Source organism: Rattus rattus, chromosome 3, assembly GCF_011064425.1.
Source record: "Rattus rattus isolate New Zealand chromosome 3, Rrattus_CSIRO_v1, whole genome shotgun sequence".
Lineage (NCBI taxonomy): Eukaryota > Metazoa > Chordata > Mammalia > Rodentia > Muridae > Rattus > Rattus rattus.
In genome coordinates, this window is record NC_046156.1 from 190596857 (window position 1) to 190615618 (window position 18762).

Consider the following 18762-nt stretch of genomic DNA (forward strand, 5'->3'; position numbering starts at 1 on the left):
TGGAGTCCTTATAGACACAGACCAAGGAAGTAGGTCGAGGAAGCCAGTAGAGTGTTCTATCAGCTGCTCAGTGAGTGTGGTTTGAGAATAGGCTCCCTTCACCGTTGGCGCTAGTATTTCCCATGTATATTTTATTCACTTTAAAAGTCTTTCCCCTCTTTTGTAGGTTTTGGCATTAGTCTTTAACATATCTATGCAAAATTATTTTTAAAGATAGGATCAAAAAGGAATATATGTATGGTTAGATTTAGTGAACAAAGTGTCTACCTACTAGCTTCTGTCTTTTACACTTGCTGTTTACTTCAATTTCTTTCTTAAAAAGTCAACCCAAGCAGGAGGATCTTTTTAAATTGGAGACCAGACAGCTATAAAGTGAGACCCTATGTCAAAGAGTTTTTAAAAGTCACTTGTTACTTTGGTAGTGTCTTCTCTACTTTATAGAAAAGGAACCAAGCCTCATACAGAGTCTAGTGTGGACCAAGATTATGACCCATTATTTTCAAAAAAGTTGGGTCTCCTAATGAAGGAGACCTGGCTAGACTTCATGGAGAGTAAGTGTAAATAGTGGAGGGTGATCGCCTGAGGGCTGGAGGAAGCAGCAGTCTAGCTCATGATAGGCACAGCATGGAGGAGGGTCCTGAGCTGCAAGGAAGCATGGGACTGTTGGTAAAGGGAACTTAAAATGTGGTGGATGGTGAGATGACAAGGGGGTAGTGCCTAGAACACCTTGTTAAAGACTTGGAAACAAAGGGAACGTAAGATCTTGGCGTTAGTTTCTAGGACATTTGGAAAGTCCTTAATCTCCTGAAGCTGATAATAGGAGTTAGCCAGTGATTAGTGACAGATTAGAGAGACAGTACTACAGAAAAAGACAGTTAGCTTGGATAAGAGCATGGGTCTAGAGCAGTGATTAAGCAGCAGATGAGATGAAAACATGGCAAGAAGGACCTTTGTCATGTGGTGCTATCACCTGTGTTAATGAGTTTCACATTTGAAACATTGGAGTGCAGCGTGTAAATATCTCTCCAGTTCTGTTTAATCAAGCTAATCCTAGTCATGAATACAGTGTAGAGTACTATAAAGCCTGGGTATGTTGTGACAACAAAGAGACTAACGCTGGCTACTTTTTGCCAGTGATAATCTTTTTTTTTTTTTTTTTTTCTTTTTTTTGTAGCTGGGGACCGAACCCAGGGCCTTGCGCTTGCTAGGCAAGCACTCTACCACTGAGCTATATCCCCAGCCCCTTGCCAGTGATATCTTAAATGAGTTTAAAGTATGGGACACTTCCAATAAATGTTGACAGGCAGTAAGTTTTAACAAATTACTTTGCCTTAAGACTGAGACGACTGTCAGAATTCCTGGAATGGAATGGAAAGGAAGAATTGCAGCAAAAAGCTTGATTTTTATCTCTTTAAAAGACAAACTAAATTTTAATTTATTTTATGTATATTAGTGTTTTGTTTGCCTGTATGTCTGCCACCGGGCATAGGAGCCCATGGAACCACAATTATAAACTATTATGAGCTGTCATGGGTGGAATTGAACCAGGGTCTCAGCAAGAGCAGTCAGTGCTCTTAACTGCTGAGCTATCTCTCCAGCCACTAAAAGATAAAATGTTTTGATTTTTGCAGTGGAATTGGGGTGTGGCCAGTTGCAGAGTGCTTGCTTAGCACTGTACTTTCTGATCGACGTCCCCTGTCCTCTGCTTTCATACACTGGCTGCCCTCTTCAAACTTTTCTCTGTTCTTATTGTTTGGCTTATGTTTTCCTGTGCTGGCATTTGCCTTCTCTCTTCCTTGAGATTCAGTGTTTTGAACATTTTAATTGCTATTTGAAATGACTTAGAAAAGGGTAGATGAGTAGGCAGAGCATAGAGGGTTTGGGGACAGTGAAATTATTTTGGATAGTAGACTAATAATGGACATTTTCTAAAATCTACAGAAGTTATATCACTAGGAATAAATGCTACTATAAGCTAGATGATGATGTGTGATTACAAGTTAATTGTAACAGATGAACCTGATGCAGGATATTGATAGTGGAGGGAGAGAAGGAGGCATATGAGAAATCTTTGCTGTGAACTTAAAGGGAGAAAGGGATTTGCAAACTTTGTCTAGACCTCTTTTGAAATCATGGATCAATTAATAGTAATTATAATTAAGAATGAAGATGAATTAAAGCATGGAATTTAGGTTTGCTGCTTTATTTATTTTTTGTAGAATCTCATGTATGGTAGTCTGGCTTTGCTCGAATTCACTATGTAATGGGGATGACCTTGAATTTAAGATCCTCCTGCCTCTCCCCTCCCCAGTGCTGGGATTACAGTTATGTGCTACCACATCCTGTTTATTCAGTGCTGGAGACAGAACCCAAGGCTTTGTGCCTGCTAGGCCATTACTTTGCTGAGTTTGGTACATACGAAGCAGTTCTCTATCAACTGAGCTATACTACAACAGATTTTGTTTTTTTTAATCACAGTCTCGCCTAATATAAGAGAGTTGAATTTGCTAACAAAAGATAATTTCAAATGAAATATGTGTTGTGGTGGGAAGGATTCAAACTTGTTTTAACAATTGAAATAAATAAATTCTTGATTTTCGTCTATGGACATAGTGAGTTATAGTTCATATACTATGATGAATGCCCAAGCATTGTGTCGTGAAGCATTGTCCTTGAGATCAACTGATATTGAATGTAAACCTGTTAAGCAGGGGCAGGTCTTTGCTGTAAGACAGAAGCACATGAAGTCTGTTTTCTGTTGAAGTTTGGGGTGCAAACAGCTTTAAAGTTGTGTGGAGTTTTGATTTGGGATAATTTTACACGTAAAGTCTGTAATATACTGTGGGGCACTAAGTAGAAGTAGATATAAGGATTTACCTTTATTTAAGAAATGAGAAAACTTATAGACTCTTAGTGAGATAAATTTTAGTCACAAACAGCTCTTTGAAATACTGTTATTGGTTGTTAGGGTTTCTGTGGCTGTGAAGAGACACCAATACCACAGCAGCTTATATAAAGGAAAACATTTAATTGGGCCTGTCCTGTAGTTTCAGAAGTTTAGTCCATTATCATGGCCAGAAGCATGGCAGTGTTCAGGCAGACATGGTGCTGGAAAAGGAACTGAGAACTCTACATCTACAAGCAGTAAGAGTGTCACACTGGGCATGGCTTGACACACCTCACCCAACAAAGCCACACCTATTCCAATAAGGACATACCTCATAGAGTGCTACTCCCTGTGGCCAAGCATTCAAACGTATGATTCTGTGAGGGCCATTTCTCTTCGAACCATCACACTGGTTAAAACTTGTTTGTATTGTTTTAATAATAATAGTAATAATAATCATAAAGATTTGTCCATTGTCATCTATAGATTAACAGATGCTTAGCAACTGGATTGCCTCTAAAATTTCTATAGTTAAATTCGTTTTACATGCAGTGTCTGTGCTAGGCATCAAAAGTCTAATCATTAATTATTTGTAATATTTCCATTTTCTTTCTTAGGGTTTAGTTTGTCTTACCCTTAGATGTCGAAGGGGTGGGGGGAGGGGCAAGGGAGTTTCTGTTGTTTGTTTTGGTTTTTCATTTAATCCAACTAATATTTGTTGAATGACTGTGTTTCCTTTTAATCAGTACTTTGAATGAAGGAGAGGGCTTTAGGAAAGGTTATCATGTCATCAGCAACAAAATACTAAACAGCTGTTGTGCTTATTTAAATCTAGCTCTATAATTTCTTTCAAAAAATGGGATGCTAATCTCCAGGACATGCCCTTTAGGCCTTCCTGCTTACAAGACCCTTAAGGCAGATATTCTGTCATAAAGATTCTCATTGTCACAAACGTGCTCAATTATGGCTTGGAAAGAGTGCTGAAATAATTGATCAAGTCAGGCCCTGGGCCAACCTCCATGGCCGTCAGTTTCATAAACCTATTGTATAAGAGTATGTTTGGATTGTTGGTACTTTTCTCCCCTCACATAACCCTCCCCAAACAGTAGACATGTTCTTTACGTTGCAATTTCATTTTGAGTGGTACATTGCTCTTACCCTTACATATTCTTACGCTTTATTAAGAGCCATCATTTAAAGTAAGCAGAATTTCCTGGTTTCCTGCTATCCCCAAGTTTTCCCTTCCCACCTTTTAAGGGTGTTTTATCTATTCTCTGAGAAATGATGCACCTCAGGCTTTAGTCCTAAATCTGAAGTATTTCTCACATAGTTCTCTCTATATAGGTAAGGTGAATTCTCTCTTCAGCCCAGGTAGGGTAGTTCTAGTCACAGAGTGTTTGTATGTTATGTAATGGATTACTGAACAACTCTACTTAAGTGTTTCATAAATACCTCAAATTTAGTGAGCCCATAATTGAAACAATCCCTAAATGTAGATGTATGTCTCACATTACTTTTCTTTCTTCTTTTGCCTAACTCTGAAACCTAGTTGTCTTCATTGGCTCTTTGCCCTGACCTCATATCCTATCCTGAATTGTCTTAACTGCCCAAGTATCCCTTTACCTTTCTATCTACTCCCCCACTGTTACTGTGATCAGGCCTAATCTGTGTTGCTGCTACAGTTTGCTGAAGGTTTCTCCACCTTTGCTTAGTTACTGCAAAGTCTTGGTGAGCCTGAGTGCTCTGACCCACCTGCTATCATCATTCTCGCCACTTTGAATCATGGGGTATTCCAGCCATGCTGGGTAACTCCTGTTCCTCCTTTTGGCCATTGTTAAGCATCCGGCCCTTCTTCATCCCTACCCTAACATAAATCCCAGCTTTATGTGCAGAGTCCCTTTTGTTTAATCTGTCAGAATGCTCATGAGAGTGGATTAACTGTCTAATTTTGTCTGGTCCACTCTATCCCTACTGTCTTGCAGATGGCTGGAACACAAGATTTCCTGTTTACTGAATCAGTGATTAAATGAAATAACTGTACTATTATTTCTATATAAGTTTAAATATTCTAAAAAAAATGGTTTGTGTTGTTTATCTCCAGGTGTAAAAAAGTAAAGTGTATGACATGACAAAGTGCTATGTACTGTTGCTCTTAATGTATACTTTAAATTTTCTTGTTAAGTGTAATTACTTATTTTGATTAGCAATATAGTCCTGTAGTTAACATTAAGTTCCAGAGAGCATGTTCACCTATTGAAAAGTCTCCATTCTTTGCCCACCTGTTTGTCTTTTCAGTAGACACTGTTACCAACTTCTAATTTAGTCCAGAGATTTTTTTTTTGTCTTTCAAGGAAGTGTGTGTGTGTGTGTGTGTGTGTGTGTGTGTGTGTGTGTGTGTGTGTACACTATAACTGTATACAGCAATTTAGTTTTCTGAGATGGACTCATTACTCTGCTGTGTAGCTCAAGCTGGCCTAGAACTCATGATAGACCTTTTGCCTCAGCTTCAACCTATACTGGGAATATGTGTGTGCCCCCCTGCTCCCCAGCGTTTGAATACATAGTGCCATTCTTTTTCATGATTACGTCTTGTTAGTTACTGAATATACCAGCGTTTTATTTACTCATCTTCTATTGATATGTACACTTGCACCTTATTTGTAGTTACTATATGAAGGGAGTATATGCATGTGCCATGGCATGGATGTGGAGCTCAGAAAGCAAATTGGGGAAGCTGGTTCTGTCCTTCCACAATGTAGGAACTGCAGTTCCAACTCAGGTTATCAGGTTTGGTGGCAAGTGCTTTGCTTTTATCTACTTTATCCATCTTGCTAGCCTTTTTTTTTTTTTTAAACTTTATTTATTTATTTAGTATATGAGTACACTGTCACTATCTTCAGACACACTAGAAGAGGACATTGGATCCCATTACAGATGGTTGTGACCCACCACGTGGTTGCTGGGATCTGAACTCAGGACCTCTGGGAGAGCAGTCAGTGCTCTTAACCACTGAGCCGTCTTTCCAGCCCCCTTTGTTTTTTTAATTAAAAAAGATTAAATCAATAAGGATTAAAATCCTTGAAGTAGAATCAGTGGTCAGAGAATTGTTTATTTTCAGTTTGCTGGAACTTGCCTTCCAATAAAGCCCAGGATTTACCTTGCTATCTATCTGCAGAGTGCCTGCTTTGTAAGATCCCTCATCTGGCTTTTACTTCTAGGCATTGTTCTTACCCTAACTTGGACTGGATGCAGAATTTCACTCTTCTTTTGAAAGACCTTCAGTTGTATTCTAAGATTCCCACCCCACCCCACCCCTGGCAATTTTTGGGTCACCAATACTGCCTTCTATCAAATTAAAACCTAGGATTTCTGTACTCAGTCTCTCTGTATCATAGTTAGCCTTTAGATGCTATGTGTATCAGTGTTTTTTTTTTTTACAAGTGTTTATTATTGTTGTTATTATTTTACCCAAAGACCCTTTTTGACCCTTTTTTCCTAGTCACTCCCCTTTCTCCTAGTGAAAATTGAATATCATAGATAATTGTGCATCTGTTTAAGAATGCCACAGACTATTGTGATATCTGATGTAGATTCTTCTGAGGGCTACGTTTTTCACTCCCTTTACACATTATCTTAATGGTGAGAAATTATGGTATATTGAGAAGCTTTTCTCATGAGTTGAACTACTCCCAGAATGTCAGCCAGTTTACTTGGTAACACTGTAAGAAAATCTCAAACTTGATATGTATAAAACAAAACTTGGTCCTTTGACTTTAGCCTTTTCATCCACACTTGAGTTTCTATGAGTCCACTCTTTTGTGTATCTACATATGCAGAATTTTGTATTTTACTGGAACTATTTAAGAGCTTGAAAGAATGGTTTTTGTCTCAGTTCAGCCAGACAAATTTCTGAAAGCAGAAATTTTGCTTTCCATTGGTGGTGTAGCCAGGATTGTGGTGAGAGATTGTTTGGGAAGTAGTAACTAAAATTGAGTGTTTAAAAAAACTTTAAGATCCTGTTAGGATGTGTGTAAGCACAAGAGAAGATCCATCTACATAGATATCTAGGACTTGAATGGAATTTCCTTGTAAGAATTTGAGTCAGGGAGCCATAGGTAAGACACTCAGTGTATTCAGAGGACATCTGTGAAGGCAGCTCCTTCACATTTTTGAGCAATCAGCAAGCAGAATATTGTCTTAGCAACATTGGTGTGCAAAACCTTTTTCCTTAACAGAGGTATATTTTGGATGTTTTACTCTGATCGATATGTGAAGATGTCCTTTAAAGCTCTTCATTGTTTAGATTTTTACTTAGTTTGGAAGCTACATGAAGTGAGTTCAGATTTTTATGTGTTGTGTGTATGGTTGAGTGTGTGCTATCTAGAGCATGCTCGCAGAGGTCAGAGGACAATTTTGTGCAGTAAGTTCTCTCCTTCCACCTTTAGGAATGTTCAGTAGGTAGAGCTAAGGGATCATCTTTTTTGTCACATTAAGTGGACATTTGGATTTTTAATAAAAAGTGGGGTTTCCCCCTCAGTTTCAGCTGTAATCATAATCATTTTAGAAACTGAACTTTTATATTCCCTTTACAGTTGAATTTTTAAATCTTTACTTACCAAACTCTGAATATACAAAACATTAGTGAACCACAGTGATTTAATACCCCTTAAAAGGCTTTACAATGAACTCTTCCAAATGACTGTTGTACTGGAGAGTGGTTCAGTTATCCCACAACAACAGGAAGCAACAGGAAACCCGAGTGGACCTTTATCTATATCATCTCAGAGGAACTTATAGTCCTCTTCAAAACAGTGGACTGAAGATGAGAAAAGATTGGAAAAAAATAATAGGAGAAGGGAACAGGGAGAGGAAGGAAGAGACAGAGGAAGACAGTGTTTAACAAGTCACTTTGCAAAGAGGCAAAGTGTTAAGATGAGAATTCTATCTGGTAGGGAAGGACTTTGAAGAAAGTCCTTTCAGATACCTACTTAGCAACTGCTGTCCCTCTGCAGACACCCAGACATTTCATCTGAGTATGTAACTATAAAATTAGAGATTCATAATGAAAACTGTTCTTTGTTCTGAGAATGGATATTTATGCATGCTTTTCTTCTCTCCCACCTGAGACACAGGCTATAATTTAAGTTTTATTAGCTTAATTTTAAAAGTCCATGCAACAAAATACCAAAATTGCAAGTAATGTAGTCATATTCTTATTGAAAATTTGAGGAGATTGCTCATGGTTTTATTAATAAATAAGCTAGAAAAGTGTGTGTGTGTGTGTGTGTGTGTGTGTGTGTGTGTGTGTGTGTGTGTGTTGTATGTCTAGAGGTCAGGACAACCAGTAGGAGTTGTTCCACTGTGTGGTTCCTGGGGTTTGAACTCTGGTCATTTCCATATCGAGCCTTGTCCAAGAATCTTATATTTAAATTTATCGGAACACAAAGTATATTTTTGTATTTTTTATATGTGTATAAATATATGTATATATGTGTGTATATATGTGAATCACTATGATTTGCTTTTGTAAAATGTATGTGATCTTAAATTATATTTTAAAATACAAATCATCAATTTTTGTCTTTTGAAATGTATTATATCTCAAGTACAACCACTAGAGTTTACCAACTTTACCCTCTTTACCAAAGGGTTTGGAAATCACCACTATAAACAATATTTATAACTAGTTATTTTACTAATCATTTATTAACTATTACATTTATATATATATATATATATATATATATATATATGTAAAATTTTTATCTTAGGTACCAAGGTGTTAATAAATGAGACAAGAGAAAAATTTATAGAAACATATCAAGAATTCATGATGAAATATTGTTACTTTTGGGGAAGATGTATCATTTATATACTCAAGTATCCTCAACCTTATAATTTGAATAATTACACACAGAAACATTGAGTTTGTAATTCTAGGTACATGATAAACAGCCATAACCCTCTTAAAAGCTGCTTGAATCTCAAAGAAATTTTTTTCATGTTTGTCCTTTTAAAAATAAAACACACATACCTGCTACGAATTAAGTATTCTGCTTTTGAGTGCTTGTAATGTGGTTTTGTCAGTACTCTTGATTGATTTATTTTGGCTCTTGCCTCTTGCATTTGCAACCAAATTATACTTTCTATGCTAGACAAGGTTTGTGCTAGCCTAATTGGCTGCTGGCATTTCTTAGCCTCACAGCTGCTGTGAATTCAGCTGTAAACTAGGAAACACATAATAGGGTCCTGTTCTCAGCCCAAAAGGCAATTGTCAACATATGAAACCTGTTTTTGACAGTTTGATAATTATATGAACTTTGCATATCACAATACCAGTTTGAAGGAGTCATGCTGACTTTTATGTAATTAGAACATTACTGTAGAGATATTTAAATAGAGTGAACATAAAATGACATTGAAATAAAGGTTATGATTTCAAAATATTGTCTGTTTATTTATCAAGTCATATTTTTATAAATTATCTTGATATTTAAACTTATAGAATTTACTCTTCCATTAGGTTCAATTGTGAAGTTGCCTGCCTGCCTGCCTGCCTGCCTTCCTTTCTTTCATCTCATAACCTGAATTTTGGGTTAGGGAGATGACTGAATCGGTACAAGCACAAAGACCTGAGTTCTAGCCCTAGAACACACGTGAGACATAAAAACTGCGCATTGTGGTGCCCACTTGTAATCCTAGCCCTGGGCCAGGCCGAGAGCTAGACCCTCTGGAGCCTACTGGCCTGGCAGTCTGCCCCGCTGAGTGAGTTTCAGGCCACTGAGAGACCCTGCATTAAAAGAAGAACATTTCCTGAGGGATGACACCAGTGGTTAGCCTCAGGCCTGTGTGTGTGTGTGTGTGTGTGTGTGTGTGTGTGTGTGTGTGTGTGTATCTGTGTGTGTGTTCATACTTCATCTGAGAACGATTAGTTTAACATATGTGAACATTTTCCTGTCTCTTTCTCAGAAGGAGCAGGAGGCTGTTTAAGGGCCATGCATAGGCATGGTCCATTGGAGACCAATGAACTCTTCCTTAAAAGTGTTATGTATGGGGTAAGTGGGAGGGGGAACATCCTCATAGAAGAAGGGGGGGAAGGGGATAACATTTGAAATGTAAATACATAAAATATCCAAGAAAAACATAATTAAAGAGTGATATGTATGAAAATGCTGATGGGGAAACCGTACAGTTATTTAAACGGGAAGAAAATGTGTATTAATCATCAACCCAAATTCTAACTAGCTTCAGTAGTGTAGCTGATGCGGTGAGTCAATCATCTGTATATAGGGGGTTTGGTTTTGTTTGGTTTTGTTTTGTCTTGTTTTTTTTCTCCGGAACTGAGGGCCTTACGCTTGCTAGGCAGTCGCTCTACCACTGAGCTAAATCCCCAACACAATCATCTGTATATAAACACAATACTGTGATCATGCTTGGTCAATGAGTGTCTTAAGGTTGCTGTGATGACACACCATAACCAAAAGCAAGTCAAGGAGGAAAGGGTTTGTTTGACTTCCATCTCAACATTGTAGTTTATCATTGAAGGATGTCAGGACAGGAACTCACACAGGGCAGAAACCTAGAGACAGAAGCTGATGCAGAGGACATGGTAGGTGCTGCTTACTGATTTGCTCCTCATACTGTGTTCAGCCTTTTTTCTTGTAGAGCCCAGGACCACCACCCACAATGGGCTGAGCCTGTTGTAGTAAATCTCCAACCCCAATAAGCCTATGCAAAAACACACAACCCAGTTACTACATTTATAAGCTGTACCCTAGACTGGGCAGATCCACCACTACACTAATGTACTCCCTAGCCATGAGATCTTGCTGCCATGTGCTTCTGCTCCATCTTCCTTCCACTTCTTCCTCAGTCTTTCCCCGTCCCTTCCTCTACTCTCTAAGACCTCCAGCCCCACCTTTTCCTTCCACTGCCCAGTCACAGGCTCTAGCCTTTATTTGATAGTTAAAATGTGGAGAAGGTTAATGTGAAATCACCTGAGTACCAATCCACTCCTCGTGGGGCAGCCCCTCTTGAGGAAGCAGAATTAACATCAAAATACAAACAACACCAGGGCAACCCACAGATCGAGCCCTCATCCATCGATCACTAATTAAGAAAAGGCCATACAGCAGGGTCTCAGGGAGGCGCAAGATCAATTGAGACTCCATCCTTTCAGTTAACTCTCGACTGTGTAAAACCAGCCACACAGTGAGCAGTAAAGAAGCTCAAATTGGATTTATAAGCAGTTTTTTTTATCATTCTATCTGCTCAAACCCTGTATTTTCTCCCAACACTTTTCAAATGCTTTAGTGCTCATTCAACATTAAGCCAAACAAGGTGGTAAATGTGTTAGAGGCTTTGAAAGGCATTGAAGACCTGCATACCTTGCTAGAGACTCTGTTTCCATTCGAATATGAGGAAAGCATTGTCTTGGTTTACTCCTACTGTTCAATAACCAAGACCACAGAATTAACTAAAAAACAGGTCTATTTAATTCGTATTTCTGGAGACTTGAAAGGCCAAGATTGTGTAGATTTGTCTGCCCAAGTTCTCTTAGGCTACCATACTACTCTATGCATGAAGGGAAAACAAAAGGGAAAGTAGGTACAAGAAGGGGAAGCCGAACTTGCTTAATAATCAGTTCCAGTAGCAATTTGTCTCACTGAGTGAGAAGGGGAGCTCCTACAGATGGTATCAAATTATTTATTAGTACCCTAGATCCCTCCTTGGGCCCAGATGCCTTCCACTAGACCCCTACCTCTGAATGCTTTGCCTAAGGAATGATGCCTCAATACGGGCTTTGGGAGGTGAGAAGACAAACCATATTCAGATTGTAGCATTCTCACCTGACTACTATGGAGAAGAACAGTAACCCCATCTCAGTAGTGTGACAGAATTAACTCCTTCAGAGCCAGTAAATCAAATTATGCACTTGCAAGATAGAACGGTGGGCAAATCATAAGGTAAAACAGCTCAAAACTTAACAAGGAAGCCATTTTAAAGCTCCCAAAGCACCAGGATAAGGACCCTGCTGCGCTCAGTGCTGGTGTTGTTACCTGCCGCTTTCTCGGGTGTTGGATGCTGCAGGTAGCCCTACTTACTTTGAGGGCCTCGATAGTACTGATGCCTCTTCCATAGGTCTAGTAGGTGCTGCTCACCCCCAAGCAGGAGGATCTCTTTAGTAGTCCTTTCCTGCCTGGCTCTCAAGTAGTCTTTTGAAATTTAGGAGGTTGCAGCCATCATCGTGCTTACGTTGTCTGCACACCTGCCAAGCTTCTGCATGAGACACCACCAAGGATTACTGACCTGTGCTCTTGAGAGTTGTAGCCTGAACTGCACTTGGGTGCTTTAGGTCTTTGCTGGAATCCTCATGCTGTGATTGCATAGTGGAGGCAGCTCTCAGGCCTCTAACGTGAAGTTTGTGATAGAAAAAGAGTGGCAGCCAAGCCCATCTTTGAAGTGTTTTTTCCTTCTGTTGTGTCAACAAGCTTTGTGTCACTGTGACAGAATATTTACTTGAGATAGTGAAAGAGGGTTTATTCTTCACTGTTTGACAGTTTCAGTCCATGGTCACCAGGCTTTACTGCTTCTGTAAGAAGAACATTATGACAGGAGGGGGAGGGATGATGTGGGGAAAGGGACTCAACTCATGATCAGGCGGGGGTGGGGGTGGGAGGAGGAGGGAGGCAGGAGGAGTAAGAGGTTCCTGGACCAGTAGTGTCACTAACTTTGGGGTTGGTGACCATTTTATATCCAGAGCACAATACCTATTGTCCTAATGATCAGTATTTAGCTTCCTTCTTTTTTGAAGCTAATTTGTTTAGTTCAACTGTACTTCATGTGCCTAAGCTAAAAATTTTCTGCACTTTGATTTTATTTTTTTTTTTTTTTGACATTTCTTGCTCTCAACTCAGTGTTAACAGTATGATTACTCAGCCCTTTTTGTATTTGGTTTGGAAATTAGTTTGGCACTGTGGTGATGGACATAGTACATTCAGGTTCTTTGCAATGAGAATGGGGTTGTTGTTGTAAAAATATAAAAATAAAAACGTATGGTTGTCTTTTATCCCGCTTGGTCCGCACCTCGGTGCCCAAGGTATCTGCTAGATATCTTGGCGGAAACACATCCCAGGTGCACTTTCCTACACTCAAACCCTCACATAAAAGAACACACAACACAATAATCTTTGACCCAATTGGTAAGATATAATTGCCCACTTAAACATACAAAACCCAGTACCATCCATCCCTTGAGAACATTAATAACAACCTATAAATACACAGTGCAGAATCTTAACATCACCTGCCATCTTGTCCTGCCACGGCTTCTCAGCCCCCCTCTCCCTCCTGTCTCTTCCTCTCTCTTCAAACTTCTCTCCCGCCCATCCTTCCTTCTCCTCCAATGACGGGCCTCCTTCTATCCTGTACCTGCCCCTCACCAGTACTTTACAAATTCAATGGAGAGGTGGTTCTGGTGAAGTCACCTGAGTTCTGAGTCCTTGACTCGGGTGCTGTCCTTGGGGCAGTGGAATTAGCATCAAAATACAGTAACCTCAGGGCAAACCTCAACGTGGGGTTAAATAAGGGGCGGGGCTGGGAAGATGGCTCATTTAGTAAAGTGAATACCGAGTTAGTTTGAGAGCCTTGAAGTAAGTCTCTAGCATCCACATTAAAAGCCGGACATGGGAGTATGTGCTTGTAATCCCAGCTTTGGGAAGGCACAGATAGGCAGATCTTTGGGGCTTGCTGCCCTAGCATAACAATCCCAGGTTCCAGTAATGAGAGACCCTACCACAAAAACAAGGTGAATACCTCCTGAGTAACCCCCATTGACATTTATTTAGCCTTTAAAAAAGATACACACACACACACACACACACACACACACACCACACACACACCCGCACACACACACACACACACACACTCTCTCTCTCTCTCTTTCTCTCTCTCTCTCTCTCTACATCATTGATATTTAACTTTAAAATTGAATACACACACCCACGACTGCAATCTGCAAATTATATTGAAGTATTTCTTGTATACTTTTGTCTAAAATGTTAATTTCTTTGCCAGGCTTGGTTGTACACCCTCTAATCTCAGCACTTGGGAAGCAGAGGCAGGCAAGTCTCTGAGTTTGAGGCCAGCCTATACTACTACAGGTGGTGGTACTACACAGGGGAACCCTGTCTTGAAAACCGAACAAACTTAGTTGCTTTGATATCTCTAAGTGGAGGTCTTTTCCAAGTAAAAATTGACCTAAAAGCTTAACTTTGGGCACTGAAAACCAGGAGATATGCTATTGGAAGTAATGATTATGGACATACTCTATTCTGCATTGAAAAAAACAAAAACAACTCAACAGGCAATATTTCCTTCAGGTAGCTTGGAATAAAGCTGAAAATTTAAAAGTCTGTACATTTTAAGTTTTTGAACCTATAGATTAAACCTAACAGTTTTCAAATCTAACTCCTGTTTTCTGTCAATATAATTTGACAATGGATAAAATCTTCTAGTCAGAGATAGAATAATATGTTCATGCATTGTCATCGGTCTGCATTAGGCATGTATGTGAAAGCCAGACAGACATAGCTCAAAAATAACACCATTGAGTAGGCGTGGGTTATGTATGTGGGTGAAGCTGAAGTAGATGGTGGCAGAGAGACAATGCTGCTGGACATGATAGCATATGCCTAATGCCAGGACTTGAGGTCAACCTGCTGCTGCATAGCAAGATGCCTCTAAAACTAAACTCACTGAATAATATTAGATTGAAAATTGCTCCAGATTTGTTCCCTAGCTAGGTTTATAGATCCCCCCCACCTCCCGAAGGGAAGCAGTCCAAGAGAACTAATGCTGAAAAATGAAGGTGTCATCTCCTGTGCACTGGAGGTCATTATTTGTGACCTTTATCCCATCTCTTCAGTCAGGTGCATACTCACGGACAGACTGCCCAAAGAAGTGCCGTGCACTAGCAGTTTGGGAGACAGTTCTAGAAAATGCATGACACAACCAATCACAGAGAAAGTTAGAACAAGAAAAAAGTAGTGCATAGAAAAACACATACGGGGCTGGAGGGATGGCTCAGCGGTTCAGAGCGCTGGCTGCTCTTCCAGAGGTCCTGAGTTCAAGTCCCAGCAACCACAAGGTGGCTTACAACCATCTGTAATGGGAACTGATGCCCTCTTCTGGCATGCAAGCATACATGCAAGGAGAATGTTGTATACATAATAAATAAATGAATCTAAAAAAAGAAAAACACATAAGATGTGGAAGTAGTTCTTGAAGAAAAATGGTAGCTTTAATTGCTGTAAGAAAAGAAGAAGATGTAAAAGATGAATGAGCTAAACATTTTTTTTAAAAATGCAGTGGGAGCCGTGAGATGGCTCTGGAGGAGGGCACTTGCTGCCAAGCCTGACATCCTGAGTCTGGTCCCCAGGTTCCACATGGTGGAAGGAAAAAAACCAACCCCTTCCTACAAGTTGTCCTCTCACCTCCACAGGCCGCAGCAAGTGTACACCCCAGTTTGTACACATGTACACACGCACATGCACAATCAATCAAGCTGAAAATAGTTTTAAATGGGAACCATAGAAAAAGTCTAGAAAAGTTATCAAATTCAGTAATAGAAAAACTATAATAATTTGTAATTATAAAGGGGATTCTTCTCAGAGATAACATCAAAAGCTATGTGAAGAATAGTTGCCAAACACTAGAGGTTCAAATGTGGCTTTTTTTTCCTAGGTTTTGTTTGGAGATTGGGTCTGATACAGTGGCTTGACCTCTGACTTGGCTATATAGCCAGGCGTGACCTTGAACCTCTTGGTTTCCTACCATCATCTACCAAGCCCAGTTTATGATTTTTGTACCTATTTAATTCCAGAGTACAGGAAGGAGATGCCATTACGAGTTATTCTGTGAGCCTATAAGATGGCTCAGTGGGTAAAGGTGCCTCCTGCCACACCTAACAGTTGAATTTGATCTCTGAGGACTACGTGGTAGAAGCAGAGAACCAGCTCCTGCATGTTGTCCTCTCGCTCCACATGAGTGCTGTAGCACGTGCGCCTCTACCCCCACAAACACAAGTAAGATGGTGCGATAAGACATCTAAATGACCTTAGGAGGCCAGGGCAACTGATACCACATGTTAATAGTTGATGTGAGAAAGGAAGGTTATTGACCCATGTTTAAAATAATATTCAGTTCATTTACAACCAGATGTCTTAATAGTTTGATACTATTAATTAACTTTTTGGAGTGGGAAAACTATACAAGCAAGCACAAGGACCAAGATCATAAAACAAACTCTTAAAAACAGTAAGGTGGGAGAAACTGTTTCAGAGTAAAGCAAAGCTCTCATGACAGTTGTCTTAGTGTGAACAGACACCATGAACAGGGTAACTCTTGTAAGGACAACATTTCATTGGGGCTGGCTTACAGATTCAGGGTTCAGTCCATTATCATCAAGGCATGACAGCATCCAGGCAGGCACAGTGCAGGCAGCTGAGAGTTCTGTATCTTCATCTGAAGGCTGCTAGCAGAATGCTGGCTTCCTGGCAGCTAGGAGGAGGGTCTTAAAGCCCACACCCACAGTGACACACCTACTCCAACAAGGCCACACCTACTCCTACAGTGCCACACCTTCTAATAGTGCCACTCCCTAGGCCGAGAATATACAGACTATCACAACAGTGTACCTTGGATTCAGAGATAAGGAAGTTAAGGCGAGTGTCTGTGTGCTCTAAGTATGAGGAAGTAGTGTTGCAGATAGCGGAAGAAAGTGCTTTTCAGGAAGTGGTGATGAACAGGTTGGTTTTCTTAAGGACAGGGAAGGAAGTTGGTTACCATATATACTAAGTGCCCAGGGAATAAGGACGTGAATAAGAATGGGTATGTTATACTTTAGAAGAAAATATAAGGAACTGTCTTAAGTGATCTCAGTCTTGTGAAAAAAGTTATACAAAAAAGACAACTATAAACAAGTTTGTTCTTAGAGGTATGTGTTGGTAAAAATAAAAGCTTCAGATTACATGGTTTTTAGTTAATCTGGTCATGTGGTAAAAGCAAATATCACTTTGCTACATTTTACTCTTTCTAGAGTTCAGTGTTAGCTGATATATCTGGTTGGTTTTGTTTTGTTTTAAATTAGATTTATGCACTGTGTGTGTGTGTGTGTGTGTGTGTGCGCGCGTGCGCGTGCGCACGCTTGCGCGCTTTGCCTGTGTGTATGTCTGAGCACAATTTGCATGCCTGGTGCCTGTAGAGGCCAGAAAAGGGCTTTAGTTACCTTGGAACAGGAGTTACAGATGGTTGTAAACCACCATGTGGGTGCTAGGAATCGAACCTGGGTCTTCTGGAAAGGAGCAGATGCTCTTAATCACTGAGCCATCTCTCTGGTCCCACCGGCTGCTTTGTATTTTAAGGTTTTCTGCATCTCTGCTTTGGCAATTGGAGTTTCAGATGTTCTAATATCTAGAAACCAGCTCCTGCTCGGTATTCTTGATTTTCTTTATTTTCTAATTGCCAATCTGTATAGGCTGTTTCCAGAGGTTCAAGACTTTGACATTGTGATTTATTGTGTGGATACTACATATTTTGCTTTACATTTCACCACACCCAGTTATTAGTATAGACACTCCTCTTAAATCTGAGGATGTGAAAATGTGCAGTAGGGATGGTAAGCAGTAGGAATATTTTTATTGGCTGGTTTTTGTTTTTAATCTTTTGGAATGTATGTTACATTTTCAGTTGTGTTCATCGCAGCGTAACTTTATAGACCCAGTCTTCAGTCCCTACCATGGCCTCTCCATTTCCTGCTGGTTGTTGTTCTTTGTCGTCTTGCACAGACATACTGACTGACTGGGAACTTGCTCTGTAGGTCTCAGCTGTGGTAGTCTTCCTGCCTCTGATTCCCGAGTGCCACTGTGCCCGTCAGGCTGGGTTCATTCATCAGGGTGTCTGATATTCAGACATATTTTCTTGGGGCCCAGGTTGTTTCCTTTCTTGTGTTGATGGAACACTGACAATGTCTCATACCTTTCCCAAAACTTGTTACTATGGTCTTCTTTTCCTGATTAGTGGTTGTTACTTTATGAGATTATCAGGGACGGTGCGGGCAAGGGTAGCTGCTGGGTCAGCCTGTTCTCACATTCGATAAAGCAATGATAGATCCTCCCAGACTGATGGGAACCAGGTTTGCGCCAGCATGACTTCTCATGTTACTCTTGACCATTCTCCATTTTCACTCATTTTGTTTTCATGATCTCGGTAAGTGTAGCTGCACTGCTTTGGCATCACTAAGGAAGACCTTCCATTGCAGGAAAACAGGTAACTGATGACCTGCATTTGTCAGTAGCTCCACAGTCCTTGCTTTTTGACTGAGTACTTACTTTGTTGGGAAACGTGGCATAGGGAGCTGGTGTACCTGTTCTAACCAGGGCAGGACTCCTCTAGTGGGTGTTCCTTCCTGTGACGCTCCCCACCGCACTGGCCACAGTTCTGTTTGCTCTGCACTCAGGTCTGGGGCTTCCTCTGCTTATGCTGCTGCATCATATCAACAGCCTTGGCTTTGTGAGTTAAGGTCTCCATCATGGTCTGGGTTTTCCCTGCCAGTCTTCCTCTTCCTCCTATGTTACAGTACATCTCCTTTACTCTTGTCTGTCTGACTGTCTCTCAGAGGACCCAACTGATGCATCCTCCTCTAGTTATTTACCTCATTTCCTCTGGTTGAAATGAGGATTTAAACTTTTTTTTTCCCGGAGCTGGGGACCGAACCCAGGGCCTTGCGCGTGCTAGGCAAGCGCTCTACTGCTGAGCTAAATCCCCAACCCCGGATTTAAACTTTTTTAAGTTGCATTTAGTTTGTTTGTGTA

At 40.3% G+C, this 18762-nt stretch overlaps 1 protein-coding gene across 4 annotated transcripts in view; it reads left to right on the forward strand.

The window, feature by feature from the left end:
- The window catches only part of Kif2a (kinesin family member 2A), a 65415-nt gene that overhangs the window by 12241 nt on the left and 34412 nt on the right, over positions 1-18762 (forward strand). The gene's annotated exons all lie outside the window — the stretch shown is intronic.